Below are 18,714 nucleotides of genomic sequence, written 5' to 3' on the forward strand. Positions count from 1 at the left end.
GACTAAAGAATTTCTTTTACTTTATATAAAGGCAGTGTCACTTTAGTCACATCTAGCAATTCCTCTGTCTACTAGCATGTAATCAAAATCTTCATCAAGAGTTCCCAATCTTCAGTGGGTTAAGGATCTGACTGTAGCAGCTTAGGTCGTTGCGGAGGGTCAGGCTCTTTCTGTGGCCAGGCACAGAGGGTTAAGTTGTGCACTACCACAACTGCAGCCACAGCTGCAGCTGAGATCTAATCCCTTGCCATGGGTGCAGCAAAAAAAAAAAAAAAAAAAAAAAAAAAAATCCACATGGAGGAGCTCTCTGGTGGTGCAGTGGGTTAAGGCTCTGGCCTTGTCATTGCTGTGGCTCAGGTCACTTCTGTGGCATGGGTTCAGTCCTTGGCCTGGGAACTTTCACATGCCATAACCGCAGTCAAAAAAAGAGAAGAAAAAGAAAAAGAAAAAAGAATCTATACAGAACAGTATCTTTCAGAGGAGTGGAGCACAGTAGAGGGCCTAAGAGGCTGCAGCTTGACAAGAGTGGCTCAATACATGCACCAAAAGACACTCTGCTGTTCCCAGGCCTACTTCCTATCTCCTTCCCTTGAATTAACTGGGACTTGCAGTGGTTTAGGGCTTTCTTTTAATTTTACTCTATTTGTTGATAAGTCTACAACTTGATGGAAAAGGCAGTGATTTTCACTGCACACATGACAACAGGCACAAATACTGTCACTGAAGTCATCTGTACCCAGCTCTCACAAAAAAGCCACCGCCAGATAAATTAAGATTTTAAGGTATTTTTCCTTTGCTTACACACAGAAACTTAATTTCATAATTTTTATATTTCACAAAAAGAATCCTGACTCAAGGCTACACCTTGTTCTGATCTCATTAAATTAACAAATTTGCAGTGTTTTTTTACAATCACTAACTCTTCCTTTCTTCTATGGACCTGAGTCAGACATAGATGAACAGTGGCTGTGTAGAAATAATAACAGCTAACTTTTATTGAGTATTTCCTACTGCTAAGCCCTGTGCAAAATATTTAACACATATATCCTTTACAACCAGTGCTGTGACTATGGTTCATTGCACAGATAAGGCAACTGAGACTCAGAAAGAGAAGATAGTTTTTTACCTTTATCACACAGATAACAAATGTTGAGTCAAGATGTCACAATTGAAACCCAGGCTGGGTGATGCTGGAGCCCCTACCTTTAGCCCCCACACTTCATTCATCCTAAAACACAGCTTAGGAGCTGTCTCATCAAAGAAGGTGATAGGAAGACAGAGGGAACCTCCTTGGGCCTCCTCAAGGCCTCCAGATTATGTAGTCACTCTTTTCTGTAAAACGTAAATCAAAAGGGCTTAACTTAAGCTCATCTCCCACATTCAGCTAGCATGCCCACCTCAGCCTTTCATACCTCCAAGGATTCTTGAGGGTTTAGTTGCTCTCTCCCCAGCAGGGCTTGGAGTCTTAGGTTACCAGGTCACAGAGCTCAGACCTGGATCCCCCTCCTGTGATCAAGCTCTGCGCCCAATCCCCTGTACAAGGAAGGCCTTGAGCAGGAGGCTGCTCTGCCAAATCAATAATGCCTGACCTGACGGAGGAGGCTACAACTCAAGGCTGGAACTGGCCTACATCCTCACTGGAGACACAGATTCACACTGCATTCGGGCCATGCCATTAATCACTGGCACCCTGAGAGCAAGGGCCGTCCCTATGCACTACCGCTCTTATCCCAAAGGCCATCTCCAGAGGAGAGTTTGAAGAGGCTAGCATAAGTGAACACTGAAACACTGATAAATAAGGCTAGTGACTTCCTTAGAAAGAGGATGGCCCGTAGCAGGTAACTTACGCCAACCAAGGAACTAGCTAAAGGGAAGGACTTGCTGCATTTCCTTCACTCAAGCACTAACAAGAGCCACAGAATCAACGAATCAATCTCAATCAATCTCCCTCCCTCCCTCCCACTCAGAGGCCAGGGTCCAGAAGCAGAGCCCCAACCGCCCCTCCTCCCCCCACCAGGCCTGTGTAAGAGCTGGTGGCCGTTTACTAAGCAGGAAGGGCAGGGTCAGGCCGCCGGCTTCCTGTTGCAGGCAGCCCCAGGCGTTCCCACTGATACTGAGAATGCACTCAGTTCACAGCAGGAGCAGAAGCAGAGGAAAAAAACCACACTGGCATCTCTCTTGCTGTCTTCTCTTCTCCTCAGCTTTTTAAAAATATTTTACACGGTATCTACTTTTAACAGACTTGAAGTTAGAACACGGTGTCTATGAAATACCCTAAACATGAACTGCATAAACCATCACCTCATGATGACTATCATTCGGTGACATTAGTAAATCTATGCTCCAGTTCCTATCTGTGACAAAGTGGCAATATCCCTGTTCTCCACATTCCCTTTTACTTTCTGCAGCTGGACTGTCATTGAAAGCAGTTCCCTGTCACGTAAGCCAAGAAGTACTGGATGTGACTCTGACTTTGGAGGAAACACACATGCACTACAACCTCTATGGGAATGCCTTCAATTTCTCTGATGAACATAGAGTAGAAATTATCTCCTGATGTATCAACATGTACAAACAAAAAGAATACACCATGTAAAATAAACCAAAAGAGTGATGAAGTTCAACGTAAAATAAACCAAAAGAGTGATGAAGTTCATGAAACCATTACTTATTAAAATTATCAGTATTCCTTTGTACTCTATGATACCAAAAACAAACCTGTTTACTAGCTGTACTTAAGAAGCACTGCAATAAGACCTGAAGAAAAAGATGGATTTGTAATACAGGGCCATCAACATCAACATCTGTAGAGTACCCATGGACGTTCAGAATTATTCCTCTCCTCAAATGCAAAGGGAATCAGCAAGCAAGTTATTTTAGCTTACAATATTCAATTCTAATCACCTAACATAAGAATTTACTCCATCTGGGAAGTCATGGCCAGCCTGGATGGCTAGGAAGGATCTGAAATAGAAAGCAAATTTTTCTGATTTAAATACTTCCCCTCCCGTCTGTTAAACAGTCCCTTAAGCTTGACAGACAAATGTTTCTGCATTTTTCTAAACCCAAATGCAGTATTTCAACAGCTGATAGGGAAATTCATTCACCCAGAAGAGTCTGCTGTCACAGAAACCATTCTCCAATCGTGGAAAGATTACATAATGCCAATCTGCAGAGGAACCAAGGAATTAGGCCTCCAAAGACAAAATCAGTATGAAGACCTCATTTTCTTGCCAAGCGACTTAAAAAGAGAAAAATTTAAACGAGCCTTTGGGGAACTCCTTACTTCAACAAATATTTATCAGTTGTGGGCCTAACAGTGGGCTAAGAGCTGAGAGTACACAGATGAAAAGGAATTAACAAAGAAATGATTTGTTCTTATTGAAGCTCTAAGCCAACTCTAAAATCAAATTTCATACACTACCCTACCAAAAATCACCAAATATGGAAAAGAGAAAGTCAACACAAATAAAGAAAGGACAACTTCCCATAACTGAGTTAGTTACCTACTTGGAAAACAAAATAACGTTATGAAAGCTCTAATCTATGGTAACACTTAGTAAATGAATATTTAGGCTTCCTTAAGCCAAAGCAGATTACCCCCCACCAGTTTTAGATACTAACTTAGGGGAAGAGTTAAGTTAGTATGCTTAGAATGTATGAGAAGCACACATAGAGAAATCTGCTTATGGAACAAGTAATGCAAGACTTTACTTGTTTATCTGAAACTTTTGTTTCAGAAAACCATCTAATAAAGGTTCAGGCCTATTAGAGAAAAGAAACTATTAGCAACCAAAATCTAACATACCACCTTAAATTACAACTGAGAGAAGTAAAAAGAGGGGAATTAATATCAACAATTAATTTTATTACCTGAATTGAAAACTCTGAAATGATTTATAGGGAAATCTAATTTACACCGATGAAAACGAGGCTCACAATTATATACCAGTAGAATTCACAGAAACATGTCAATCTACTGGTTAATCAGCTAATGATCCAACGGTTCAGGCAAAGAAACAAAAGGACCATTAAGGTGTCCACATACAAATCTTGAGAAAAGATTACAAAGCAGATGCTCTATCTCATTTATGCCTCAGGAAAGATCACGCCCAGAGATAAGAGATAGTTTTCTGTGTCAATTCAAGTGAAAGTGGTTGCCACTAAAACAACCACAACTGTAATAAAGAAACCGTGTTTGATGATACATGCAGAAGACGAAGAGTAAGCGAAAATGAATACATAATTACAATGTGTCACCTCACTGACATGGATTATACCAACAAGCATAATAATTTGCCAAGATTACAGATGATAATTAGCCTTCCAATGTGGGACTGATAATACATAGTTTCATTAACATTAAGATTATTTTGGAAAATAACTATAAATGCTTGCTCAGATAAGAGTCATAAACAGGAAACTAGCAAATTCTTACTAATCATCTTTTAATTTGGTAGAATTTACTTAAAATAATCTTTTCTCTTAAAAGACACATCCTAAAACCCTACACACACAAAAAAAATGTTTAAGAGCATATAACTGCCAGTAAAATTCAAAATATTTATAACCCAACGATACACACCTACCAATCAGAAGACACAACAACCAATCAGAATAAATGCACCAATGAGAATAGACACACCAACCAATTGGAACTGACACACCAACCAATCAGAACACACTAACCAATCAGAACAAATGCAGGGTTAAAAAACAAAACAACACAATAATACTGCAATAACCCTGTGACTAGAGTATCAGCCAAGCACACAACTCTCTCAGAATAAATAAAGGCACTATGTCTCAACAAGTATTTCTATAAAACAAGAAAATAAGGGTTCTGCGGTTTGGTGAGAAGCAGAAATACCCCCAAACAGTGTATTATTAGAATGTACTTGTTAAACAGGGTTGCCATCAATGATCATGAGCTAATCTCTGTCAGGTGAATTATTAAAAATACATCATTTTGAATCTTCATACTCCTTGGTACTTTTTTCCCCCAAGAAGCCACAGGTTGAGTTGGAAGACTTAAGCTTTCCCCTGGCCCCAGCCTCTATTAATACAAAGCTTAGAGAGAAAAAGAAGAAAAGAAACATTTGCTGAGATCCTCTCAAGTGTGGGTTTTATCTTCTTACCTATTCTTCCCAACAACACACAAAATAAGACATTATTATCCTCAAGTTTACAAATAAGAGAGCTGTGGCTCCAAGGCTTTAAGAACTTAACTTATGTGGCAAGATTAGTAAATATTAAGATTCAAATTTGGAGGTCACATAACATTTCCAGGCTACTCATGTTGGGGACTATGTGTTTATTTCATCAAACTATTCTGTTTCAAATGAAACCACCCATGTAGAAGGGCATCATAAAGTATAAGAACTGTATATTTATCCAGAAGATAGGATTTGTCAATATGGAAAAACTGCATACCATAATTTTGTACTTTTTTTTTGCATTTGTTTTACTTTAGCAGTCAACCATTCCATACAATATTACTTGGTAAAACCATGAAAATTAAAGGAAGGCACGTTTCCTCCCTCAATGTACTGTCTAATTGAGAAACAACTCTTTTATCACTTACTCCTTCCTTTAAGCCACCTCACAGAATTCATGTGCGGAAAGAGATTTTAACAGCTGTCAAGGGCCAAAAAGGACCAAAGTAAATAGGATTATGAAAGAAGAATTTAAAATATTTATGGACAAAGAAAAGAATCCAAAGGAAAAATACAAGAGAGACATGACAAAAAAGAATCAGGAATCCTGATTTTCCTTCTGGTTTTACTGGAAGACAGAGGCACCTGCCATAATTTAGGCCTCATTTGGACACCAAACCAGAGCTTGGGCTATTGAGTCTGACAAGAGCAGCAATGCCTTTTATCTCTTTGCAGTCTCTTCTACACTGGCCTACTTTCCAAAGAGACCAAATACTGAATATTCTTTGTTTTATTCCCTAATCACACAATCCTACAATCTGCCTGCAGATAAATTCAGTATCTACAAGATTATACCTTTTCAACTATGAATTTGAACCCACAATCTGACACCAAAAGGAACTATACAGAGTTAGGACCAAATGGAAACAAAACAAAACAAAAATATCTAATTGTCACTGGACAGCCCTAAACACACACAGTTCATTTTCTATCATTCTCATACTATCTTTTATCCCCCTCTAAATGATTATTGAGGGCCAAGGGAAGAAAGTCTTATTTTTCCTTTCAACCAACCAGATACATAAATAAATGCTTAGTGGTTATTTCATATCAAAAATCAGGAAAGTTCCAGATCACAGAAAGGTTTTTAAATGCTGGATTTTATGTGTCAATGGAAAAATGAATTTGAGAAAAGATATTCAAAAGAAAAGGGGCTTTAACAATTTAGAAGAAACTCAGCAACCAGGTCAAATATTTGATTTAACCTTTATGGTTAGAAAACCAAATTTCTATCCCTCATGTAGTAAATCCATCCAAATACGAAGCAAAAGAGACAACAAAGGAGCAGAAATCCCTGAAGGAATAAAAAGTGCCTTCAAGTGGGAAAATGAGATGAGGCAGCACCAGCCACCCCAAACCTTCTCACTAAAATTTTTCTCTTGAGCCATTTTCTCTGTTTTCATCTTAAAATTGTTTTAGATTAGAAGTCCTGAAGGGGTAATTTTTGCTTTCTTTCAGAGCACTCTCCTCTCCTGTAACTCCTATTAACTCTGGCCCATAAGGACCAAGCAGGGCACCATTACCTTCAGAGATACGGGCCCAGAAACGAGGTTCTCTTTCTGGTGAATCTTTATCTTAGACCCTGAGATTAGGAAAGTTAATCTCACTGTATTTCCCTGGACTGGACTATAAACTGTGCTTGTCAGACCTGAGCAAAGTGGAGAGCAGCGGTGATCCACTCATCCATTGTGCAAACACAAGAGCAAACCATGTGCTAGAAGCTGCTAGGAAAGAAGATGAATTACAGATCCTACCTTCAGGGATCTAAATCTGGCATGGAGGACAAGAAATGCATAAACAACTATAATTATAAGATGGAGCCAACTTTGTCCAAACCACCCAATGCAGCCTTCCAGCTGCAGGTACCTGCATCTCTCTGCCTGAGGGCTTTCTCTCCAAGTCAGGGACAGCCACTTAACAGGCCACAGGTAGCAGGAAAATCCCCAGTTACAATGACCATGCAGAGATGGTACATGAGTACCCCAGCTTCCCTTCTTTTCAGGTGGGACAATTTTATAGCACCAATGTTCTCCAAAATATGTTCTGTAGACCCATGCCAGCAGCATCAGCATCATCCAGGAAGATTATGAGAAATACAGACTTTCAGGTCTCACTCCAGATTAGAGTGTAACTCTACTCTATAATAAGGTCCCCAGGTGGGTCTCATGCACGTTAAAATTTGAAAAGCCCTGTGTGACACCATCAACCAGAGCTTCTCCCCAGGCTTGAGCTCAAACTGCACACCTTGGCAGCTGATTCTTAAATGTACCTTTAAAATGATTTTTAATGTACCTTTACTGGCTGCCTTCCCTCAGGTACCTCGCTTTTCCCCTGCCAACCAAGGCTTCCTGCACATACCCAATAAACAGAGACATATGGCAAAGATAAAACGTCATGAGAATTCAAAAGAGACTCCGAGTAGTAGAGAGATCAGAGCTGTTCAGGAAGAGGCAGCAGCTGCAATGGCTTTGCACAGAGAGAGATGAGATGGAGCGGGGGGAGGAAGGGAGAGGCATGGGGAGGGGAGGGGTGAAGAGAGATAATGGCAAACAGGTGAAGACGGAGAAGGGAAGGGAAAGCGTTAATGCCCAAGAGTTTAGCCAGAGTGTCAGATGCAGGAAAGCAATCAGGGAAAATAAGGCTAGAAAGGAAGGTAGGATCAGATGAACCTGACCTACAGACACAGATCTGGCCTCTATTTTGCAACTAATGGTTTGAAGAGCAGAGACCCAAGGTAAGTATAGTTTAAAAGTCACCTGAGAGCCAGATGAAACTGTAGGGAGTGTGGGCAATTTGTGTCTACACCATCCCCCATCATCTGTCACTGATGCAGGCTCAGCCCAATGGGAAAGTGGGGGTTTGCCTGGACCACTCTGGAGAAAGAGAAGTAATACTATCTGAAGGATAGAGAAGCGAATGTTCTGTGTGTACATAATAATGTCGACTGCAGCAACCAAAATGTATTACAGAAAGAGAAAAACAATCATAGGACCCCTGTGCAAGCACCTGGACAGGGATTTGGTCCTTTCAGGGAGTTCACACAGCCATCACCCCATGAGGTGCAGTATCCATGCCAGGGGCCAGACTGAGATGCCAATACCCTGCCCTGGGGCACCCGTGTTAACCAAGCTGAGACCCTCAGGAAGTGATGACAAAGTCAGGGGTCCCCAAGACCACCCCTGCGTTTGAGGGCTCACTTGGCAAACTCCAGAGGATTCAGCACACAGTCATCCTCATGGCTATGACTTATTACAACAAAACAAGATCAGCAAAGGGGAAAAGGAATATGGAGCCAAGTTTGAGGGAAACCAGGCCCAGGCTTTGGAAGGTCCTTTCCCACTGGAGTCACGCAGGATGCACTTAATTGTCCAGCGCCGAGTTGTAATAATACATGTGAAATGCCATCCACCAAGGGAGCTCACCTGCGCCTAGGAGTCCAGGGTTTTTAATCAGAGGGTCAGTCACATAGGCACCATCTGCTCAGCACCGGCCAAAATTCCAGACTCCCCAAAGGAAGGCAGGTGTTCAACACAAACCACATTGTTCATGCAAACAGTTCATGCACCACTCTACTCAGCTCGAATGTAGTGAGAACTCTCTGGAAATCCAAGCTCCCAGACACCAGTCAAGGGCCAATCCTGTCCTTCCCAAGGACAGCAGCCAGACCTACTATGTTGACCTCTTCCTGCATGGGGTCACAAGACATTCTTGGAGCTTGAGTTCTAATGATGCTACTGATTTAAAGCGAGACAAACAGTCACAACAGGCATTTTGGGGAATTTGGGGCTGTTTGGGTATGTTCAATACAAGGACACAGGTCATCAGTTCTACCTGCATAAATTTGTTCTAACCTGTCAGCTACTTTCAGGAAGTAGTAAGATACAAAACAAATTCATTATGTGTGTATAAGAAATGTAATTACACATCTCCATCTGGCTGCAATTATATCAGTAAAAAAGAAATATATACCCCTGTCCCACAAGATCCCAATTCATTAGAACTGTCTTCCTCCCCTGAAATATGGAACCAGCCAAAAAATAAAAATAAAGAAGTGCTGCTTTTCAAACACAAAAAAGTCTATCTTAGAGGAAAAAACTCTACCAGACACTAAGGGATAAACCTACCATTGCTTTTTCCCCCATTTCTCAGCACGTGTCTAATTAGTACTGGGGGGAGAAATCTGAAATCTTACAACTAAAACATTCTTAAGCATCAATTAAACTGAGATATAGTACTTTTCCCCGTTTGTTTTATCATGCTTTCGGAAACAATGCTTATCTGAGATATAGTACTTTTCCCCTTTTATTTTATCATGCTTTCGGAAACAATGCAAATTTCTCCTGAAATTTGCCTTTTGTAAATTTACTGCAAAGTGATGATGGAAGTTGAGATATTTACATAATGTGTGCTAACTTAAAACTCTCTAGAGTAACAAATAAAGCAAGGTTTGAGACAACCCTTCTAACTCACAAGGAGAATATTTTGCAATGTAACACATAATTTTCTTAACCTCGGCGATATGGCCTTGGCTTGATGGGGTAAAAGATCATATGAGGTGACTGGATGCATTTCTTGGCCTGCCTGGAATAAATTTCAGTTCTCTGTTAGTGAGGTTTAGCACTGTGTGTAATGTTATTCCTCATGAAAATGAGAGAGAGGTGCCAAGCATTCTTTGCCACCTGGATTGTTGGGCTTGACCAGAGTATTTCACCAGTGCAGATTCTGCCCATCCTACAGTCAGAACTAAATTGACATTCAGAGGCCAGACTGCATTTGTACCTAAAAAGCACTGATACAGAAACTAAGTCTTTCTGGTTTCAAGATATCCTATTCATCACCCAGGAACTAAAAGGAAAGGAACAATCATCAGGAAAACACGTGCAATAAAAGAATTAGTACTAAGATCTGCCCTTATCTTTCCTTTTTAGCTGGAAAAGAACACTTGAAAACATACCAAAGAGCAATCTAAAAGATGATCTTTTTTTTTTCAAACAAAGGACACTTGTGAAAATGAAAACCTTGAGACCAAAATATCTAATTTTAATTAAAGAAAAAAAATAATTGTATAAATACAGATTCTTTTTTTTTCTTTTGGCCACACCCACGGCACATGGAAGTTCCTGGGTCAGTGATCAAACCCACACCAGAGTAGTGACCCAAGCCACATCAGTGACAAGGCCAAATCCTAACCCACTAAGCCATGAGGAAACTCCTAAATACAGATTCTAATGCTGATAAATTTATTCACCGCATTCCCTTGCCCAGGCAAGCCACCCACTGGAAGAAGGGAAGACATGAAAAAAAAAAAAAAAAATCAAACAGCCTCTGCACCATCTGATTTACCATGAGTTCTAAGAATTTATATACAAGAACATACAAAAAGGATTGGAAAAAAGCACTCATGTAGCAATGCATTATTAATTTCAATTTCAACAGATATGAATTACACCTCATTTGCTCAAAGTAAATGTCAGCACAACCCCATTTTTTTTCCTTAAAAGGAATGTTAATCATTGAAATTACAGAAGAAGCACACTTACAAAAAGGGACACTCCTAAAACAGCACTTTGGTACATCAAGGCTACTTCCACATGCAATCCTTACCTCGTGAGAGTCCACACAGCCTGGAACCCAGCCATAATTTATCCCTACACAGTCAGCATATTTTTAAAACTGAGGTCTGGCTTCCAAGGCTGAAACCTCCAGAAAAAGCATACAATATCTTGTTAACTATGACTGGATTTAGGACAGTGTGCCCTGTTGTAAATCCAGGTATGGAACAATTTTAAAAGGTTTGTAGAAAGGCCAGTTTTTTTTAGGATGGCTCTCATTGGTAAGAGAGAAGGAAACAAAAAGGACATGGGGCATTTTAACAAGCTACAACAATCGGGGCTTCAACAGAATACATTCTGGTAAATTACCAAATTAATGAAGAAATAAACTTCCTCCTATAGCACTGCTTATGAGGAATAAACCTGTTTTTCCAACAAGATGAGACCCACAACAGTGACATTAAGGTGTGTTTGAGCAACATGCATACACATGGGCAGGGAGAAAGATTGCCCCTCCGCAGGTAATATGCTCAAATCATCATACCGTTACTTTTTTGGTTAAAAGTTCTAGAAACAGGCAATATCCTGGGCTGCCCTCTGTCCAGAAATCAATATCCGCCCACTGTGAAGAAGGGCCTTCTACCTGTGACTGAAAGCCACTCGGGCAAAGGTCAGATTCAAGAGATAGGTTGTAAGAGAAGACAAAATCTCTCAATTTTTTGCTAAAAAAACAAAATAATTTACTATCAGCTTATCCTCCACCATGATCACCACCATCCAAATGGAAAGACTGAGTTTTTTTCATATTAAATTATACACACACACACACATACATACATCATACACAGAAACACACAGACACACTGAATAAAACCACTTCCACTCAACCACTGAATTTCCTAAATGAGGAAAGTTTAATGTAATTGCTAAAAATGTGAGCATGATGTCAGATTCTGTAAAATAAAGTACACAGAATTTTAAGCTGGCTTTCTCTCTTTAAGAACTACTTGCTTTGGAGTTTCCATTGTAGCTCACTGGGTTAAGGAACCAGCGCTGCCGCAAGCTACAGCACAAGCCGCAGATACAGCTCAGATCTGGTGTTCCCAAGGCTGTGGGGTAGGCCGGCAGCTGCAGCTCCAATTCAATCCTTGGCCCGGGAAATTTCCATATGTTGCAGGTGTGGCTGTAAACAAACAAACAAAAACCCAAAAGCTACATGCCTTCTGGGGAGAAAAAGAACAATTAAGCCGATTTGGCTGTAAAGAAAATAGATACCAAATGAAATGTGCTTCTCCAGAAATATTCTTTTTCTCTAACACTGGAAATTAGATCAGAAAGAACAAGGAATAGAGAAAATGCTCCTTTGCTCCTCAATGATAATGCCCAGTATAAACTCACCAGCAACCTAAACCTCAGGATGTAAGGAGAGAATAAAACAGACCAGGCACAGTGTGCACTGGCAGGGGTGCTAGCACCTTCCAGCCACATCCCCACCCCCACCCAAAGGCTGGGCAGTGAGAGCTCCACTGAAGCAGGACAACCGAAACTTCCATGACAAGAGACCAGGCCACCGTCAATGAAAGAGGAGCAGCTGTACCTTTCTGGATTTCTCAATTTCTTTTTATATCAACACAAATTAAATCCCAAGGTCAAATTCAGGTAGTATACTTTTGGTTTTATTTACTTTTAAGTAAACAACAAACAAATTACCAAATCAGGAGGTTCCCACCTGGCTCAGCCTAACTCCATGATAACACAGGTTTGATCCCTGACCTCGCTCAATGGGTTAAGGATCTGGTGTTGCCATGAGCTGTGGGGTAGGTCACAGACGTGGCTTGGATCCCATGTTGTTGTGGCTGGGGGGTAGGCCAGCAGCTATAGTTCTGATTTGACCCAGCTGGGAACCTCCATATGCTGTGGGTGTGGCCCTAAAAAGATAAAAAAAAAAAAAAGAACTACAGATTCATAATAAATGATGGACTGTGGGGATGTGTTCTGAAATCTAATACCTTCTGTACTTTACTGGCAGAAGTAACAAAAGCACTCATCTTAATGTAATTCTTTACAAATCTTATTGTGATAGGTTCATCTGCTTCCTTTGAAAATGAACTGGGAAAGAATAAAAATACTAATAGTCGGGGGGGGGTGGTTGAAATGATCTCGACCTTGGAAAGATGTTCCCAACAGAATCAGGATGAAACTGAATAGGAATAAGAACTCTTAAAAAAAAAAAAAAAAAGGAGTTCCCATCGTGGCGCAGTGGTTAACGAATCCGACTAGGAACCATGAGGTTGCGGCTTCGGTCCCTGCCCTTGCTCAGTGGGTTAAGGATCCGGCGTTGCCGTGAGCTGTGGTGTAGGTTGCAGACGCGGCTCGGATCCCGCGTTGCTGTGGCTCTGGCGTAGGCCGGTGGCTACAGCTCCGATTCAACCCCTAGCCTGGGAATCTCCATATGCCATGGGAGCGGCCTAAGAAATAGCAAAAAGACAAAAAAAAAAAAAAGAACTCTCAGCAACCGGACCAGGGTGGGGGGGGGGGAAATATGTAAATATATAGTAAATGCAAAAATGTATAGGATTGTATATAGATCATAAATGACCATAGGTCAAAAACAAGGCTAGCAAGGTAGTACTGTATTGGAAAAAAATCAGTAACAACTATCAAGGTACTGGTAGAGAAAAGTTACAGAAGCCTTCCGCACGCAAAGTTGTTGTTTCGTGGGATGATTCATTTAGACAAAAGACCAAGACTTCTGAAGTTACATGCATCTCAGTCCAGAAGATGCAGAAATATGACCTCCTCTGACATCATAAAAACCTATCTCAAGCCTAGCTAGGTTCCCTTGTGTTGTGTTGTGTTTTTGTTTTTCTTAAGAAGAAAACAGGAGTTCCCATAGCGGCACATAGGAAACAAATTTGACTAGGAACCATGAGGTTGCAGGTTCAATCCCTGGCCTTTCCCAGCAGGTTAAGGACCCCACATTGCCTTGAGCTGTGGTGTAGGTCGAAGACACAGCTCGGATCTGACATGGCTGTGGCTGTGACTGTGGCCTGGTGACCTCCATATGCTGCAAGTGCAGCCCTAAAAAGCCAAAAAAAAAAAAAAAAAGAAGAAGAAGAAAACAATTGGGATGATAAAGGACAAGAGGTTATTCCTGCCTTATGAGAAATGACAGAAAAAACTCATAACGTTAAACATAAAGAAAAAAGCAAACCCCAGAAGTGTCATGAGGACAATTTCAGTTATTTGGAAAAGTAGGTGTGTTCCAGTGGGTTCCAGAGTCCCAGTGTCCCCAAAGGACGGATCCTGAAACTAGTTTCAGGACAGGTTTCAGCTCAGTATATGAACACCTTGGAAGCAACGCAGACGACCAAAGAGAAATAATTCCTCTTGGGGGACGAATCTCCCATTGCTGAGTGTAGAGAGGAACAAAATAACAATAAAGTGGAGGATGTTATAGAGGTGAATCAAGAACGGGGTGCAAGCTTGGACTTTAAAGCACATAAGAGATGCTATAATTATAACTCTCTATGAAAGACTTCACATGGGTTAATTATAGTCATCAAGACTCATAAGGCAGACTTCCTGGAAAGAAGGCAGAGTGCTCTAAAAAACAATAACAACTTCCTTTCTACCCTTCAAAATGTACAAAAGAAAAAAAAGTAGAGAGGAAACCTCATCTTTGTTAATAATAGCAAATGGCTTATCAACCAGAAGCAATACAAATAGACCAGAGAGAGAAAACCTGCAGTGGTCTATTCACAGCTCTTCCACTGGTAATAAAATGCAGTGTTGAGGGAAGCAAGTGGAAAAGGTTCCTGGTATTCCCCAACTTGAAGGAGTAAGTAACTTCTTACTAGACTCACCTCCACTACCAGTGGAGGTGCTAGAGACACTACACAGCCAAGCAATCCCAGTCTCTCCCTCTGATCTGGCAGTGCTGAGGGCTGAAAGCAGACCCATGCATACTGGTCTAAGAATACAGAGAGATATAGCCAAAAGGTGCACAGAACAAAAATCCTGTAAACAGCGAGGCATCATTGCTCATCAAATAAGAACGATTTCTTATCACACTGGCTGGCTCTTCCAAAGGGAAAAGAAAAATGGAACGGGTTGTAAAATACAATAATATTATGAAAAACAAAGGTCACAGACTGAAGCTGCCCACTGCCACAGAGCCCCTCCTACCACCCTACTCCAACAACTAAATGGCTAAAAATAGAAAATATACTATCATCTTCCAGCGCTCCAGCTCAAGTGCTAAGGGAAAGACACACACAGACCCAAGACAAATAGGGAAGGAAGTCAATGAGATTCCACCCACACTATTTTTGGACATACAGTGGGGCAGGACAGAATTTGGAGCATTCCTAAGAACAAATGAAGAAGAAGCACAGAATGTGCAGGAGGAAAATGAGGAGAACATTTGGAAGATTTACTCTAGGAAACGAAAGAAAAAAATAAGTGTAACTACTTCGTACTATCCAGAAAATTTGAGGAAATGTGGACTGTTTGAAATAGGGTATTACAAGAATAAAAGAAAATTGTCAGAGCTAAAAAGGGAAATAAGGAGAAAAAAATAATACTGAAGAACTTAAAAATGAATTCAAAGTATCAAATATGTACAGCAGGTACTTCTGTCATTTAAAAACTACCTATTGACATTGACATTTCTATGCTGAACACTGTCAAATCAGTACTGCAGATAAAAAATTTGAAAAAAATCACATAAGAAAAAAGGATGGAGAAATGAAGCAATCAGAGGGAAGTTGACAGCTTTGGCAGAGAATCAATAGAAATCCAATACTTACATTATCAGTATGCTTATTAAACGAAGAAAAAAAATGCTGTGGGATGGAGAAAATACTGAATGATAAATTGGGAGAAATCCTTAAAATAAAAGACTATAATAAATATATGGATGAAATGGTTCAGAGTTTTTCAGGATAATGATAAAGACTATAAAACACTGAAACAAAACCTAGTGAAGTTATTAAACTTCTAATGTTAAAGAAAGAAAGAAATATCCAAACAGAAAAAGCAATCACGGAGTTCCCTGATATGCAACAGGTTAAGGATCCAGCATTATCACTGCTGTGGCTCAGGGAGCAGCTATGGCACTGGTTCCATCCCTGACCCTGAAACTTACACATGCCACAGGTGTGGCCTGAAAAAAAAAAAAGCAAATAACACAAGCAAAAAATCCAGACTCCCTGCAGACTTCTTCTCATCAAATTTAGATCTCAGGGAACAATGGAACAACATCCACCATGGGGCAAGCAATACAGATAGAAAAGAGGTGTAACCCAAGAATTCTATACCCATATAAGTCGTCATTAACACGTGAATGCCACAGAAAAGCCTCAAATACACAAGAACTGAGAGAATATATCATCCATGGACCCTTTGTGAAATAGCTGAAAGTAGAGTCCAGTCAACTCAGAGGTGAATGAAAATAAATAAATGTATACAATTAAAGAAACTGAGATACAAAATCTCTGGTGATAAGCATATATTTAAATACTAAAGTAATGCAAAATATGTAGTTTTAACTGCAGGCACAAACAGATATAAGTATTAAAATTTCTGAGTGAAAACTGAATAATAAATAAGCAACACAACAAAATACTTAGATGAGTTTCTTTAGGCTTAACTAGAAAGGATTCCCTGTTATCATGGCAGGTACTGAATATGAAATCAAAGGATTAAGAATTTTTTAAAGTTTGAAAATAACTCTATGCATGATCACCAAACTATGGAATCATTTTTGAAATGTTAAAGATCACACTGGGTGCAAGATCAAATGCTAACTTTATGCCAGCAAAGATGAACAAAAAACACTAAAGAAGAATACATATGAAAAGAGAAAAGCAAACCATTCCAGGATTAAGTGTAGATATAGTGAATCTGAATAATCAGGAAGCTGTCATCAAGGGGGGAGTAAAAGAGACAAAAAGTGAATTAAAACAATAACCATGGAAGTGATTTTGAATACCATGTACACCTCTCATTCCAAATACCCTTTTTAAAATTAAAGACAGATAATTCCAGTTTTCCATATGTGCACCATTTCAATGACCATCAATAAGCTGTAGAAACAGACTTGAACTTTTAGAAAAATTGTCCTTAGCCATGAACAAATTTATGTTGTTCTTACAGCATTCAATACATTCGATATGGTCTCAGAGAAGATAAAGAAAATAAAATATATGTATGAAATAAAATGTGTTAATAGTACTATTAGACATTAAGATATAAAGAATATAAAGAACCTTTTTTTTTTTTTTTTGGCCACACCTACAGCATGTGGAAGTTCCCAGGGCCAAGGATCAAACCCATACCACAGCAGTGACAACACTAGACCTTTAACCTGCTGAACCACAAGAGAACTCCTGAAGAACCGTTTTAAGTCTGGTATCACTAACTTGTCTATATTAGACAGGAGTTAAAGAAAAAAATTCAGAACATGCCATTAGAATGCCAGGGAAAACAGAGAATGGAAATAATACAGATCAGGGGTTGGTAAATTACAGCCAGAGTACCAAATCCAGCTTACAGCCTGTTTTAATAAATAAAATTTTACTTGGACATAGCTGCACTCATTCATTAATAAAATATTTATGACAGAATTAAATAGTTACACCCCAATTCTAAAAATGGAGTTACCATCGTGGCTCAGCAGTTAGTAAACCCGGCTAGCATCCATGAGGACGTGGGTTTGATCCCTGGCTTCTCTCAAGGCATTAAAGACCAGCGTTGCCATGAGCTGTGGTGTAGGTCTCAAATGTGGCTCAGATCTTGTGTTGCTGTGGCTGTGGTGTAGGCTGGCAGCTACAGCTCCCTAATTGGACCCCTAATCTGGGAACCTCCATATGCCTCAAGTGTGCCCCTAAAAAAGACAAAAAAAAAAAAAGGTAAAAATATTTACTATCTAATCCTTTACAGTTTTTCAATCCCTGTAGTAGCTGAACAAATTTCTCCACTGGGCATGAACAGGACACAATAAATACTAATGGCATCTCTGAAGCTGATAAACTGAGAAACCTAACTTAAAGAATACTACTAAAAGTTATATATAGACTACCAAGAGCAAAATTAAAACAAACTACACACTTTTCAAATTATCAGAGGTGGAAAACACAACCAGAAACCCCAAGAGAAACCAAATAGCAAAGAAGAGAGGGAAGGAGGGAGGAAGGAATGGAGAGGGGGAAAGAACTGCCAGAAATCAAGAGAGAATCCGAAGACGCAAAAGAACCTCACAACCGTATCTGTTATATTAACAAGCAGAAGGAACTCACCTATTTAAGGGAAAAGATCCTCAAGGTGAGGTTTAAAAACAAAAAACAAATTCTGAGAGCAGCAACGGCAAAGAGATTAAGAAGAGTGGAGGGGTGGGGGGTGGGGGGAATGGAGAAATACACCAAGCAAATGGGAACAAAAGAACTACACATTAAATTTTGCTTTATCTGTGTAAATACTCTGCTTTGAGGACCTAGAAAGTGTCATGAGAATTAAATTCACATCATTATAGCATTACTTTTTTATGTAAGCTAATGCTATTATATCTTAAATCAGAATTCAATATAATGATAAATAATAAAATAATAAAGATATAATAGCATTAACTTAAGAAAGTATATTCGCTATAACGATACGAATTCTCACGACACTTTATATGTTCCTCAAAACAGAGTATTCACACAGATAAAGCAAAATTTTCTGGAAATAGCAGAAACTGCCATCAACACTAAAGTAATGGAAGACTAGCTCAATTCTCAGTACTTGGCAGATTCACAATGCAATATAAATGAGAGTCACCACAAGTATAAGCAATAAAATTAAATAACAATATATCTATTTTATTATACATGTGTGTACATATCCTATGTACCTATAGAACAAAATTTAACTATGTATTAAGCTACAATAAATTCAAAAAGTAA

The 18,714-nt window shown here is 39.6% G+C and overlaps 1 protein-coding gene and 1 long non-coding RNA gene across 4 annotated transcripts in view; both read right to left on the reverse strand.

Annotated features, from left to right (window-relative positions):
• GNAQ (G protein subunit alpha q) overlaps positions 1–18,714 on the reverse strand; it is a 305,513-nt gene that overhangs the window by 268,807 nt on the left and 17,992 nt on the right. The window lies entirely within an intron of this gene.
• Positions 786–18,441, reverse strand: LOC146407077 (uncharacterized). The gene is made up of 2 exons (XR_014823049.1): positions 13,827–18,441; positions 786–13,214 (listed from the first exon to the last, which is right to left on the reverse strand). It is a non-coding gene; the product is annotated as an uncharacterized LOC146407077 (long non-coding RNA).

The sequence above is a fragment of the Sus scrofa genome, chromosome 1 (assembly GCF_054392235.1).
Source record: "Sus scrofa isolate SSC_HxYL_T2T_F1_AM1 chromosome 1, Sscrofa_HxYL_maternal_Yorkshire_Landrace_v2.0, whole genome shotgun sequence".
Lineage (NCBI taxonomy): Eukaryota > Metazoa > Chordata > Mammalia > Artiodactyla > Suidae > Sus > Sus scrofa.